Source organism: Felis catus, chromosome A2 (assembly GCF_018350175.1).
Source record: "Felis catus isolate Fca126 chromosome A2, F.catus_Fca126_mat1.0, whole genome shotgun sequence".
In the NCBI taxonomy this organism is placed as follows: domain Eukaryota; kingdom Metazoa; phylum Chordata; class Mammalia; order Carnivora; family Felidae; genus Felis; species Felis catus.
Window position 1 is genome coordinate 52,241,499 of NC_058369.1, and position 13,025 is coordinate 52,254,523.

The following is a 13,025-nucleotide window of genomic DNA, read 5'->3' on the forward strand; positions in this document are numbered from 1 at the left end:
ACCCAGAGGGAAGGGCAGCTGTGGCCCCATTCCCAGGAGGCTTTGTGAAAGTGAAGGGGGGGGGGCGATGTCAGGACTTGGCAAAGGGAAGGGAGGGAGTCCTCAGGCATTGGGCTGGGATTGGCTAGGAGAGAGGCTTCTCTGGGACAATCTCTTAAACCTCAAAAACTGGAAGTAGGATGTCTTGGGGGTTCTGCCACCATCCCTTGGGTGTTCTTCCAGGCTGTTTCCCTTTTTAGTCATCTGTTTATCCAACTGTCCTTGCACACACATAGCCACTAGTGTCTCCAAGACCAACTCCTGGTAGCATGCCTACCGCAGGCATGCCCCCAGCCTGACACCAACAGCATTAGTGAGCTCTAGGTCAGAAGTTGTGGTCCCCTCCTAACAGCGCGGGAGGCTGCCCTGGGGGGAGAGCAGAGGAGGGGTAGGAGTCCACCATCACCGCCACCCACAATGGCCGGGCCTTATGACCTACAGAGAGAAGTGGGTGCCAGAGAAAAACAAAAAGGACAGACCAACAGAAGCAGACTGTAAGGCTGGAAAGAGAAAAGCCAAGAGGGAAATACGGGTTGAAAGGGACTGGGAAACAGAGACCAACACAGGCAGGCTGAGGACCCCAGGCCAAGGCAGGGAAGAGGCCAACAGACCGAAGGAGCAGGAGGGAAGGAATGGGAGGAGGAGGAGGGGGAGAAGGGAGCGGGAGGCGGGGGGGGGGGGGGGGGGGGGGGGGGAGACATGGGGGGTGGGCTGGCAGGGGGAGGGAGGGAGGGAGGAGGGAGAGAAGGAAAGGAGACGGGGAGAAGGAGAGGGGAGAACTGGAAGTCGGGATGGACAGAGAACGGGGCAGAGGAGGGGAAGGCAGAGAGAGTGGCGACGGCCAGCGGTGGAAGCTGCCGGCGGGGAGGCCGCGGGGCGGCGGCCGCGTGGGGAGCGCGCGGCGCGGGCCGGGGGTAGCGCGGGCGGGGGGCGGGCGGCGGGCGGCGCCCCTCCCCGGGCTGGGCGGGCTCCCGGAGCAGCGCCCCGCCCCCCCCGCCCGCGCGCGCTCCCGCCCTCCTTCCCTCGCTCCCTCGCTCCCCCGCCCTGCCCCTTCCCCGCGTGCCTCCGCCCGCCCTCGGAAGACCGAGCGAGGTTGCGGGCGAGCCGCGCCGAGCGGAGGAGCCGAGGAGCGGAGGAGCCGGGAGCGCAGCGCGGCCCGAGCCCGGAGCGCACCGGAGCGGCCGAGCTGCCCGCGCGGCGCCCGCTTCGGGCGGCGCAGCCCGGGCCGCAGGTAGGAACGGGCGGCCGGCGTCGGGGCGCGGGGCACAGAGCCCCGGACGGCCCGGGCAGGTCGGGCTGGGCGGGGTGGGGGCCGACACCCAGATGCCAACCCCGGCGCCTCGCCTCACCTCAGGGCCGCGCGGAGGAGCCCGGGACGCCGCTCCGACCGCCGACGTGAGCCCGGGCCATGCCTCTGGGACGCTCGGGGGCAGGGGGACTCGCGCGAGGGGCGCGAGGGACGCGAGAGTCTCGTGCCCCTTCCCGGTCGTGGGGCCCCTTGGATCCCCTAACTGGCGCTGGATTCTGTTCGAGCCGTCGAAGCGCCGCGTTCATTCCCTAGGGGACGGCGGGACTCCGGGAGTGAATAATACGAAGAGCGTTTGGGGGGCAGTGCGCCACTTTTCCGTGTCGGGGTCAGCTGCGCCGAGGTAGAGCCATGCGCCTTATTTATTCTCCAAGGGCTCTGGGCGAGCGACTTGGGCATGGGCACCTCCGTCCCATCCTGGGGCAGCTCAAGCTCTCAAGAGATGTTGGCTAAAAAGCATACTACAGCCTGGGCCGAGCGCACAGGAGCTCGCGCCGCGCTCTCCACTCCTTTCCTCCGAGCAATGTAGGGTGAGGGGAGTCCCCCAGAGGGCTGGAAGACAGTGTCCCCATGTCGCCGCGGAAACTGTTTTCACCTTCTTGTATCCCTCATTTATTCTCTGGGGATGGGTAAAGGGAAACTGCCTGCCACGGTTACCCCAGGGCAATGGCCGTAGGGTCTCCATGCTCCGTCCCTTTGTGCCCACCATCCCCACGGGTGGTGCCCACAGATGCCCTGTTCTAGCTTGGCTTGGTCTTCAGATGAGGAACTTAGACCAGGCAGCTCACTACTAAGGCTCTTAGCTAATCTTTTTGCAAAATAGACATGGACCCCAAGGAGAAAATTGGGTTTTAAAAAGCCAAATGATACAGCCCTGTTTCTTCTTCCTGATATGGGTCTGGAGCACTCGCTCCCTCTCCCAGAAACCCCAACCTCATCCCCCATGAACTGGGGTGGAGGGGGAAAGCGCTGAGCAAAATGGCCCCTGAGCTTTGGTGACACCCCCAAAATCCATGGACTTTGGAGTCGACCTTCATTTTTCTGTGACACACAAAGTGGGTTTTTGGCAAGAGAGGAGGTGGTTGGTGAGAGGGGGTGTTGGGTGCTGGATATTGTTCAGATTTTTCTCTCTCTTTGGGAACTTTGGGGAAAATGTATACATAAGGGAGTCTGAAAAGCCTGCCCAACTCCCAAATTCCAGAACAAAGGAGATCAGTGGGAACTACAGGCAACTTGCACCCTCTGTCTGTCTGTCTCTCTTTCTCTCTCTCTCTCTCTGGAGCACTCTCTCAGGGAAGGGTTGACCCAGCCTCTGCTCTGGTTCTGGCTGGAGCGGTCTCAGACCCTCCCCCCAGGCAAAGGAGGAAGAGGAGACATTGCCCTTAGAGGTGCAAGTCCTTGGAGGAGTGGGAGGGACTTTCCCCCAGAGCATCCAGGGCAAAATGGCTGAGCCTCTCTTGAGTCTCAGAAATAAATTGTCAGGCAAGCAGCAAACAAAGAAAGCGCTCTCTCTCTCTCCAGCCAAGGGCTGGCTCAGTGGCCAGGGCTTGGAGGACAAACAGTGAGTCCCAGGCAGGGGCACACAGCCGGGCTTGTCTGGCAGAGCATCTGGAGAGTGGGGCGATTCCTAAGAACCACAACAGGAGAGAGGCAGCTGCTGTGGAGAGAAAGCAGGGACCATCTCTCTTGTGTGCAGCCCTTCCAGAGCCTGGAGATTTGGTGAGAAGTGGCCCACCCAAGAGCTGAGAGGGGCATCTGGAGGCTCAGGAGGAAGCTCCTCAGAGGGTAAAGACGGAGGAAAGAGCAAGTCCATCAGAGCTAAAAAAAAGCACAATTGCTCTGTCTCCCAGATTTCACATGCCTAGAGATCAGGAACTCCAAACGTTGTAATTTGTTTACGCCTGGTCCAGCTTCATAGCAGGCACTCGGCAAGTGTCTTAGAATAAAGCCTGCATGGGTGGAAGGCAATGATGGGCCCGGTGTGGACCGACCTGTGATATCTGCCTGTGTCATGGAGCCAGGGAGGCTATGAAACATGGACTCTGAGACCAGAACCAGCCCTGAGTTGGCCTTAAGCTAGGGTACTGCCATTATCTGGCCAGGTGACCTTGGGTAAGTTCTCATCCCCACTGGAAGCAAAGAGTGGAGTACTGAAAGCTTCCAGCGTGCCCGGCTCATAAGGCCTCTAGTAACCTTGTGCAGCAGGTAGTATTCTAATCCCCACTGCAGAGGTAAGGAAACTGCAGTACAGAGAAGGGAACTGACTTGCCCAAGGTCACCCAGCTAGGAAGAGGCAGGGCAGGGATTTGAACCCTGCTCCTCTGATTTCCTGGCCAACAGTTTGCTCCACGGCTGGGTCTCTGGGCCTCAGTTATCACCTCTATAGAGTGAGGTGGAAGGGTAATGGTGAGGATTTAATGATTGACGGTGAGGCCTCTGGGTCTGCTGTCTGAGCAGTGGCTGCTTCTCTACCTTCCCAGCATATGCTAAGAGCTTAAATAAAACACAAATGTCAGGTGGCTTCTGGCCATCACATAAAGACACTGTTCCTAGGCTTGGCTGTGAGCTCGGCAGCTGAGAAAGAGATGTCCCAAGCCACCTGGAATTCAGAGACGTCTTTTTCCCTCCTCCCTTAGCCTGCATATGCATGACAGGCCCAGTGCCAACCAGTAAGCCTTGCCCGACACCTCTAGCCCCCTGCATCCCAAGTCCATCCCCTTCGTCCATGGGAGCAGATGGGATGCCCGAGCCCTTCTCTGTCACCTGGCTCCAGGTGTACCCAGCTTCCACCCCAGCAGCCTTGTCCCTCAGCTGCACCTACAATGCCAAGCCCAATTAGAGCCCCTCAATCGCCTTGTTCCCCGAAAGGAAACGGAGATGTGAGTGTCAGCTGGCCTGTTTATCCCGCATCGGAACTGCCCCTTCAATTTCCCTGTGCAGAGTCCCCTGAGCTTCTCTGTGCGCAGAGAACAGTGGACAGAGCACAGTCCCTGCCGTGATGAAAACAACCTTGAATTGACTCCAATTGCAAAGAGCAGCAGGGCCCCTCTGAGCGAAGAGAACAGGAGAACGCCAGCCAGGCCGCTGCTCCATCGCATTCCTTGGCACCAGCTCCTCAAATGGGCCCAGCACTGTGCTTCTTTCTGTCACCTTTTTGCCCCATTCTCTGAAGGTTGCTGGGAGGTGGAGGGAGAGAGTGTGGAGGGGGGCAGAGAGGGGCAAACGGCTGGGAGGACAGAGATAGACCCCAAAATAGGGCTTCTCAGGCAATGTGCCTCTGTGAGCTTTGTGAACATCCAGCATCTCTGCTCGGAGCTCACCTGCAGACCTCAGAGCCAGGGGGAAGGGGCATGAGAGTTAGTGGGAAGCCTAGCTAATAGCGGGGATAAGGGCTGCCTGGCAGAGACGGTAGGTGCAAACACAAGCTGTGATATTTCAGCACAGACTTGGATTCAGTCACAAACAGAAAACAAAGCAAAACAACGCACTAAATGTTGTTCCAATGGTAATGTCATCAATAACAATAATAAGTAACAGTTATTGCAAGTCGATGATCTGCCAGGGAACGTGCTGTGTGCTTTACTTACACGATTGCATTTAATTTTCACAAAACCCTGTGGGGTACACGGAATTGTCCCTTTGCAGATGAGGAAACTGAGAAGAAGAGAGCTGAGGGCCCTTGCTGTGGGATTGCTAGGCTAGTAGGTGACCCTGGAGCCCAAGCTCTGCCCTACTGTGCTGACATTCCTGCCACGGAAGAGCCACCCCTCGCCCCATCCTCCCCCCAGGGTGGTTCGCTTGGCAAGGACCACACTCCCCATTTAAGGAGCTGCACAGTTAGCACTTCCCTGCTTTGTTTTCCAAGGATTGAGCTTTGAGCTTTGCTGCAGCTGGGGGAGTGGGGGTGGGGGTCGGTGGTGTTCTTTAGGGGAAGCCGAGGCATGGAGAGAGGAGTTTGTGCCCAAGGTCCCTGAGCTGCTAAGGTGCAGAACTGGGATTCGCACTCAAGTGCCCTGCTTCTTAAATACTTCTTCTTTTTTTTTTTTTTAACATTTATTTATTATTGAGAGACAGAGCATGAACAGGGGAGGGGCAGAGAGAGAGGGAGACACAGAATTGGAAGCAGGCTCCAGGCTCTGAGCTGTCAGCACAGAGCCTGACACAGGGCTCGAACTCACAGACTGCAAGATCGTGACCTGAGCCGAAGTCGGACGCAAGTGCCCTACTTCTTACAGCAGATTTCTGACCTAGAGTTCAAATTCATTTAAAGCTGTTTTGAGTGTTGTGCACCCAGCCACCTTTCGCTAACTCTTAGGTATCTCCCAGTTTGTCAGCACCCTCTCACTGCTCTGGAAGCCATTGAGAGTGGCCGACGAAGTCATCAGCTCCGTTTACCGTGATCTGACATGACACGAAAGCGGCATCCAATTTGATGCGAGCTGCCTGCATCGAATGGCCTTCTATTTTTACATTTGTCACAAATTGGAAATTACAAGGAGGCCAGGTCTTGCAGAGGGATTGGCTGTGGCTCCCTGAAAGCCCAGGGTGTGCAGCCAGGTGAAACGGGCCACATTAGGGTACCTGGGACCCTCTTGGATGGGGCCGGATGGGATCCTGGCATGTAGAACAGGCCGGAGAATGCAGGAGTTAGTGGCCGCCTTGGACGGTAACCTGCAGCACTCTGCCCACCTGTCAGCTGCATGGTGTCTGCAGGATCAGCATTGCATGCCAGCTCCCGAGACGACTGAGCCCTGGCCAGAGGGACATTCAAGGTCAAAGACGCCCCGAAAGACACTGACAGCAGGTTGTTTTCATGGCCTTATTGTTTGGTAAGGAGGTTGTGTACATGGAGAGGGTAGCAGCCACGGGAGGTGAACATTTGGTGTCGGTATTGCAGTTTGCTGGAACTGACTGCTGATCGTACGCTGGGTCATCAGAAGAGTACTTTGCAGTTGCAGAAAAATGTTCTTGAAGCTGTTCTGCCTTTTGATCCTGTATGAAGTATTCCAGAGGAAGAAAATATGGTCCTTGATGTCCCGGAGAAGAATCCTCTGTCGAACAAAAAGAGACATTTTTTTAAAGCTTGTTTTCTCGTAAAGCCCAAGTTAGAATGACCTTGACTCCAATGAGGTCTCTTTGTACACATGTGAGTACACACACGCTTAACAGGTAGAATTTGATAGTCCGAGTGCTTTTTCCGCTGAAGTTTGCAACAGCTCTAGGAGATCCATGTGAAGATATTATTATTATTACCATTATTGTCTCTGTCCTTTGGATGGGGAAACTGAGGCTTAGCAAGCCCTGAACACACTTATCCCTGACCTCTGGATTCCCAGCTGGTGGTATTCACCTCTACTAAACCCAAGTCCAAATTCACCAGGTTGCCCCTTGAGAAGAAGTCCAGGCAAGCCCAATCTGCAGCAGACAGAACACCAAGCAGAGGGGACTGATTGCAGGATAGTGTGGGAAGGCATCACCATGCAGTTTGGGAGAACAGGGCTCTGGCAGCGTTTAAGCCTTAGTTCCAGTTCTGAGCTCTGGCCAGAAGCTAACATGTCCTCAGTTATGCCCAGAGTTTGTGAAGTCTGACGTGTGCTCATTTGGCTAGGGGGCCCCCAGTGGTGGCCAGATTTGGGGGGGGGGGTGGTGCTGGGGAAGAGGGAATGATTGATTACTCTCAGACACCCGCATGAACACAAGCATGCTTCTCTAGATGGATTTGGGTGGAAACAAATAAACCAGGAGCCCCATGAAGTTGTCTAGAAGGATCTCAGGGCCTTGGTAACCAGGAAGCGTGTGGGGAAGTATTCATAGGTGCGCCTTGGGTTGTCTGGGACCTACTGGAGGAGCAGACTGGGTGGTTCTGAGTCGTTCCCAGCCAAGAGGGTAGGAAAGGGGAGGGAGTCCATCACTCATTTTGGCCATTACCTTATACCCTGTAGATTATGAAAAATCACAAGTTCTGGGAGCTTCCTTTTGGGGTTGGGGAGGGGGCAGGGACACCTGACAGTTTGACTCGTCCTCTTGCTGGTGGCCAGCCAGTCCCCAACTACTGAGTATGGAGTGCCCCCTGGGCACCAGTCCTGGGCCATCTGAGGTTTGTGAGAAGGATGCTAGGGATTGGTGGGGGGGGGGGGTGGTAGGTGCTACTGTCCCCATCAGTCAGAGGAGGACCTGGAAGCTGAAGGAGGTGGAGTCACTTACCCTGCTTTGCACAGCAGAGTTTCAACCCAAGCCTTGCTGATGCCGACCCCCATGTACCTTTTCCTGTTGCCCACTGCCTCTGGAAAGCACCTGGGTTGAGGTCATAGTAGAAGAGACAGGGACTCTGACTCACTGAGGCAGAGTGTAAGCTATATTAAACAAGCAACCAAAGCCAAAGGCTTCTGTGCCCTTGATTCTGAGGTCCAGCTCCCCTGCTGCGTGAACCCCTTTGCCCCTTTGCTCCCATGTCAGATGTTTTCGGAGCTTGGGATCAAGGTCTCACCCATGATTTTTGTTTTTTAAAGTCGTTTTGGGAACAGGGAAGAAGTTATCATGCTGAAGAGTATTATGTGAAGATGGAGTTGAAATGTATACATTTTTAACAGGTTGGTAGCAAATGATCAGATACCGACAAGCCCTGATTTTGAACTCTGACTGTGATCCAGGCACTGAGCTGAGCAATTGACAAGCAGTGTTCTAGGATCCTCAGTAAGGAAACTGAGGCCCAGGGAGCTCACGTGGTTGCCCAGGCTCGCTTTGCTGACACGCTGCAGAGTTGCGACTCAGATCTGGGTCTGCCGGATCCCTGAGGCTTGGGCTTGCAGTCCAGGCAGGCCTCAAGCCTGCAGGGGACAAAGGGTAGGGTCCTTCCCCTCTCTGGACTTTGCTTTCTCAGCCCATAAAGCCAAGAGGTTTGGACTGGACTGGACCATGGGCTGCTCCCCAAGCCCGGCGCCAGCTCTCCAGGCAGGGGAAGGGTGGCTGCACACCCCGCTTCCTCCTCCATTTCCCCCATAATAGCCTCCTGAGACTAATGACTGGGGAAGATAAGAGCCCTTTCTCCAAATGGCAGTGAATGCCACTAATGACAGAGCAGATGCAGCACTGTTAATTATGCCGCGGGTATTAAATGAAAATGCCAACCCCGGAGGAGTTTAATAGCGCCGCTGGGCTGGCAGTGGCCATGCCTAAAAGCGGTGCCATGGACCTGGGCCAAGGCAGAACGGCCCCCTCCCCAACTGTGGGGCCAGACAGGAGCCACAAAGCTTGTCTACACGGGTCCCCCTCCTCAGCGTGGGGTCTGCAGTGGCTCCTTGGAGCCGGGGATGTCGGTGGCTGCTCTGGGACATTTTTGCAGAGGCCTCTGGGGGCCTGGGTGAGTTGCCTTCAGAGGCAGATGTGGGCAGACAACTGGGCCAGATAAAATTTTGAGCGCCTTCTGTATGCCAGGTCCTGGTTGGGTTGTGGAGACAAATCAGATATTGTTTCTGGCCTTTGACGAGCTACTCACAGTCAAAGTGTATGTTCCCTGTAAATAGAAATGCCATGTCTTCGGGAGTCTCTGGGGCCCAGCATAGTGGGACACGTAGTAGGTACTTACCTCTTGCTTTCTGTTGTCTACAAGGCTTCTTCAGTGAGAGCCAGAGGCCACACGTGTGGGGGCCAGAGCACGATCAGCTGTGTGCTGAATGAGGCCCAACAGGCAGGCGGACTGGCTCTCTTCTCTTCTCACCAACCTAGCCTTCCTGGACAGCTGGACTTGCCACCTGCGGGGTGACCATGGACAACATTTTTGCCCTCTGAACTTCAGTTTACACATCTGTAAAATGGGGAGAGTCGGGGCTATGATAGCTGCAGGCAAACTTGTGTCTTTTAAGCATCCCCAGCTCTGAACCCACAGGGTCACAGAGATTGCATAAGCATCTGAAAAGTGACATTTTGGTGGGCAGTTCAGCAGAAGGAGAGACTTCGGTCACCAAAGGTGGCTTCTGGTTCTTTCCTGTGGACTTAAGATGTCACTCAGACCTCTGTCTGATCTCCAGTAGCTCCAGACCCCTGCCTCCTGCTTCCCGGACCTGGAAAATTGTTTCTTAGGTTTTTCTAGGCCAGAGAAAGTCACAAAACCCACCCATTTCCGACACCCTTGCATTACAGATGGGTAAACTGAGGCCCAGAGAGGAGGACCCCTAGGGCCGCAGGTGCTAGGACCCAGAACTTCTAACCCCTAACCCAGTGCTCTTTCCCCTTCCCCAAGCCAGCCCAGCTCCACTGTTGAGAAATTATTAAATAGAGTTGGTGGAAGGACTCTGGTTGCCGTGACAACGGAGCCTGTGTCCTCGGGAGATAATGGCGTTGCACAGGCAGAGTGATGTGTGTTGAATGCTGATTCGGGACCTGCTAGAGTGAGTGAGCAAGAGTGCAGAGGGGACAGTGTCTGGGGTTTGAGCTCCCCAAGAAGGAGGCTTGGGCTGAGTAGGTAGGGACAGCTGTGGGAACACTCGCCTTGCCTAGTTCCATCGCTCCCACAACCTCGCACAGAGGGGTAATTACCTCCCCTTCGTGGAGGCACGAAGTAGGGCCAGGAGAGGTGAAGTGACTCTTCACCCAATCACACAGCCAGGGGAGAGGTGGAGCTGGGATTTAAATCTCAGGCTGGTGCCGGAAGTCTAGGCCCCAGAGAGTGCCTGGAGAGGGCACCCAGAGGGGGTGGACAGGTTGGTGGGACAGGGAACCAGAATGGACCCCACTCTGAACCCTGCCCTCTGGGCACCTCAACCCCTCTGAAGACTGCTGAAGAGAGTGCTCACAGAGATCCTGATGGGCCAGGGGTGACAATCCCAGCCCAAGAGGAATGGGTAAACACTATGGCAAGGTGGCTACCCCTATCAGCTTTGAAGCCAAAGTCAAACCCCGCCCTGCCGCTTCCTAGCTGAGTGACCCTGGACAAGTCACCGTACCTCTCTGAGTCCCCGTGTCCTCATCTGCAAAAATGGAGACAAAATAACGGACTGAGCTCATAGGATTGTTCTCAGACCAAATAAGGTAAGGGAGTTAGAGCGTCAAACCCTGCTTGTGAGCGTAGCTCAGTCAACAGTAGCTATAATTATTGACCAAAGAGGAGAGGCCAGGAGAAGAGCCCACTCCCAGCCATGTATCAGCTTGTAATTTGGAAGAGTGGAACTGGCTAAAATGAGTGTGAAAGTGATAAATAACAGAGCTCTTCGTTCCAGGCTAGTGGGTATCAGTAGAACAAATGAACAGCCCCCATCACCAAAAATATACATAAATATTTTGCATTTGGAAAGCATGATTGATGTACCTCACTGCAGTGCGCTGTCCCTAAAAGCCCATGTGCAAACCACGATGGGGGAAATTGCCTTTTCTCTCTGCCAGCTATCTAAATGACCCCATGCTGTAAACCCTTTTGGAAAGTGAATACTCTCACCCACGCTCGTCATGTCTCCCTCTCACACAGCTGGTGCAAAATATTGACTCCCCTAATAGGGGATTGGAGAGCATGGGGTTAACACCCTGAGAAACCCCAAAGTGCATCATTTGCATGCTGGCAAAGATGTGATGGAGCTGGCAGACAACCCCACTCCTTTTGGGAAGCAGAAAGAGGGTGCTGGATTCAGGCATTTAGCTGTTTTAAAAGCAGTGGTGAGAGCTGGGATCCTGATTACTTGGACGCAAGCAACCATTTTGTTTCCGCAAACCTGTCTGAGGAGATCCACCCCCAGGGATAGCAAGCAACCTGCTTCTGGATACCCAGAGAGGGAGGGTCATTTGTTCGCTGCTGATCCTGGGGCTGGGTGACAGGGTGTGAAGCAATGAGCCCGAAGACCTTGGATTCCCACTCCTCCAACTTGGCCAGGCAGGAGAGGGGTCAGGGAGACTCATTCAGTGGACAAATGAAGACAGCTGACATTTAACCAGGATTGGAACGAACGTGCTAATTGCAGGAAAGGTACACATGTCCACTTCAGGAGTTGTGTTTAATGAACAATTTGCTCTGAGAATTTGATTTGATCAGCACTTCCCAGTGGTTTGCACCGCTCTCTTCTATTGATTGCCTATAGGTTAAGATAACGGTGGCATTCTGCCCAGGACTTTTTCCCACAGCTATCAAAAACAAAACAAAACAAAACAAATAATACTAGCCCTAATCAAGTGATTTATTATATCTGCCAGGTAGCAAGCATTTACTCTGTACCAGGTTCTGTGTTAACCACTTTACATATTAGCTCATTTAATCCTCATAGTAGCTAAAAGTAGATACCATCGCCTCTGTCTGAGAGAGGTTGGGTGACTAACTTGGGTCACACAGCATCTGAGCTGAGACTCAAAACCCAGATTTTCTTGCCCTCAGGGCCAGTGCCCTTAACCACTACCCTGTTCTGCCTGCCCCTATCACAGCTGACAGATCAATCTCTGAAGACCTTTGACCTGTTCAGCAGAAGTTATTCATGATTTCCTTCATTGTCCATGGACTTCGGAAAACTCGCTCAATAAAAATCCCGTTTTCCCAAGTGGGTAGGTTTTTCTTGCTGCATGTGATTTTTCACTTTACAAAGAAGGGGAAATCCGTACTGTAAAGATTCCTTTAGAAACCTAACTGCATGAATCAAGAACAGATGCATTGGCCAAAGTGAGCATTCATGTGAGTCTTTTAAAAAATAAAATCAGCTTTCTCTTGTGGGAAATATTTGAGACCCAGGAATCTGACCCTTAATCAACTCTGAAAATACACACCCTCCTCATTCTCGCAAAACATTCTAAAGCAGAGTCTCTCAACATTTAAAAAAAAAAAATCCAACTGAGCTTGTATTAAGAGAACAATAGGATTTGTTGTTTCCCAAATATAAAATTACAATACTGAATGTGCCTTTTTGATGCTCCCATCCCAGTGAGTTTTGCATATCTCCGCTAGGGAAGGGGAAAGAGTAACTTTGTCCTTCTACCGCTTAGGAGAAGAGCTTTCTGGAGTGACTAGATTGCACCATGTATGTTAAGATTGCAAACTCAAGGTCCAGTGAAGGCTGGGCAGGTCAAACAAATGAGTAAAGAGGTCAGGGATGAGATAATTATCATGGCGGGACTTACAGTAAACTGGGAAACACATAACTGCTCCCTCCCCCCAGTCCCTGCAAACTGAAGTTTTAAAATTCTGATACTGCTGAACCAAACACTTACAGGGGACCCGTTCGGCCCCGCAAGCCATTAGTTTGAGATCCCTGCTGGTTCTTATTGTGACTTTGTATGATCTTGATCCAGACGGTCTATCTTTGGGCCTTCAGTGTGTTCATCTCTAGAATGGAAGCAACAAAGCCTGCAGAGTGGAAACAGCGCCCCAGGTGTGGATGCTCGATAACGAACTGTGGAAATGCCCAGAAGTGCCATTCTGTGAAGCGGAGTCAGCTCTCCATCTAGGCTGCGCGTCTGCGTGTGACTTATTACAGATTATCACTTCGTTCAGCCAGTCCCTGCAGTACTGTGTTTTCTTTTTTCCCAAATCTGAGTTTTTTAAGGGCGTTTATCCTAATGCCCTTCAGAGTCCTTCAAGCACATCATGCACAGGAGAGAATGCTTATTTAACCCCCTGGTTTTCTCACAAGTGTGTCTTAAAAGGCAAGGAGTGATGTAAAAGAACGCCAGGTGGTCAGCATGTGACTCTTATTTCCTGATCTGAATTAAT

The 13,025-nt window shown here is 53.4% G+C and overlaps 1 protein-coding gene across 1 annotated transcript in view; it reads left to right on the forward strand.

Moving 5' to 3' along the window:
• Positions 1 to 1,101: 1,101 nt before the first annotated feature.
• Positions 1,102 to 13,025, forward strand: part of SLC6A1 (solute carrier family 6 member 1) — a 43,238-nt gene continuing 31,314 nt past the window's right edge. Inside the window, exon 1 of the mRNA XM_023250021.2 lies at positions 1,102 to 1,270. The gene's annotated coding sequence lies outside the window, so the exon portion shown is untranslated. The remainder of the gene's footprint in view (positions 1,271 to 13,025) is intronic.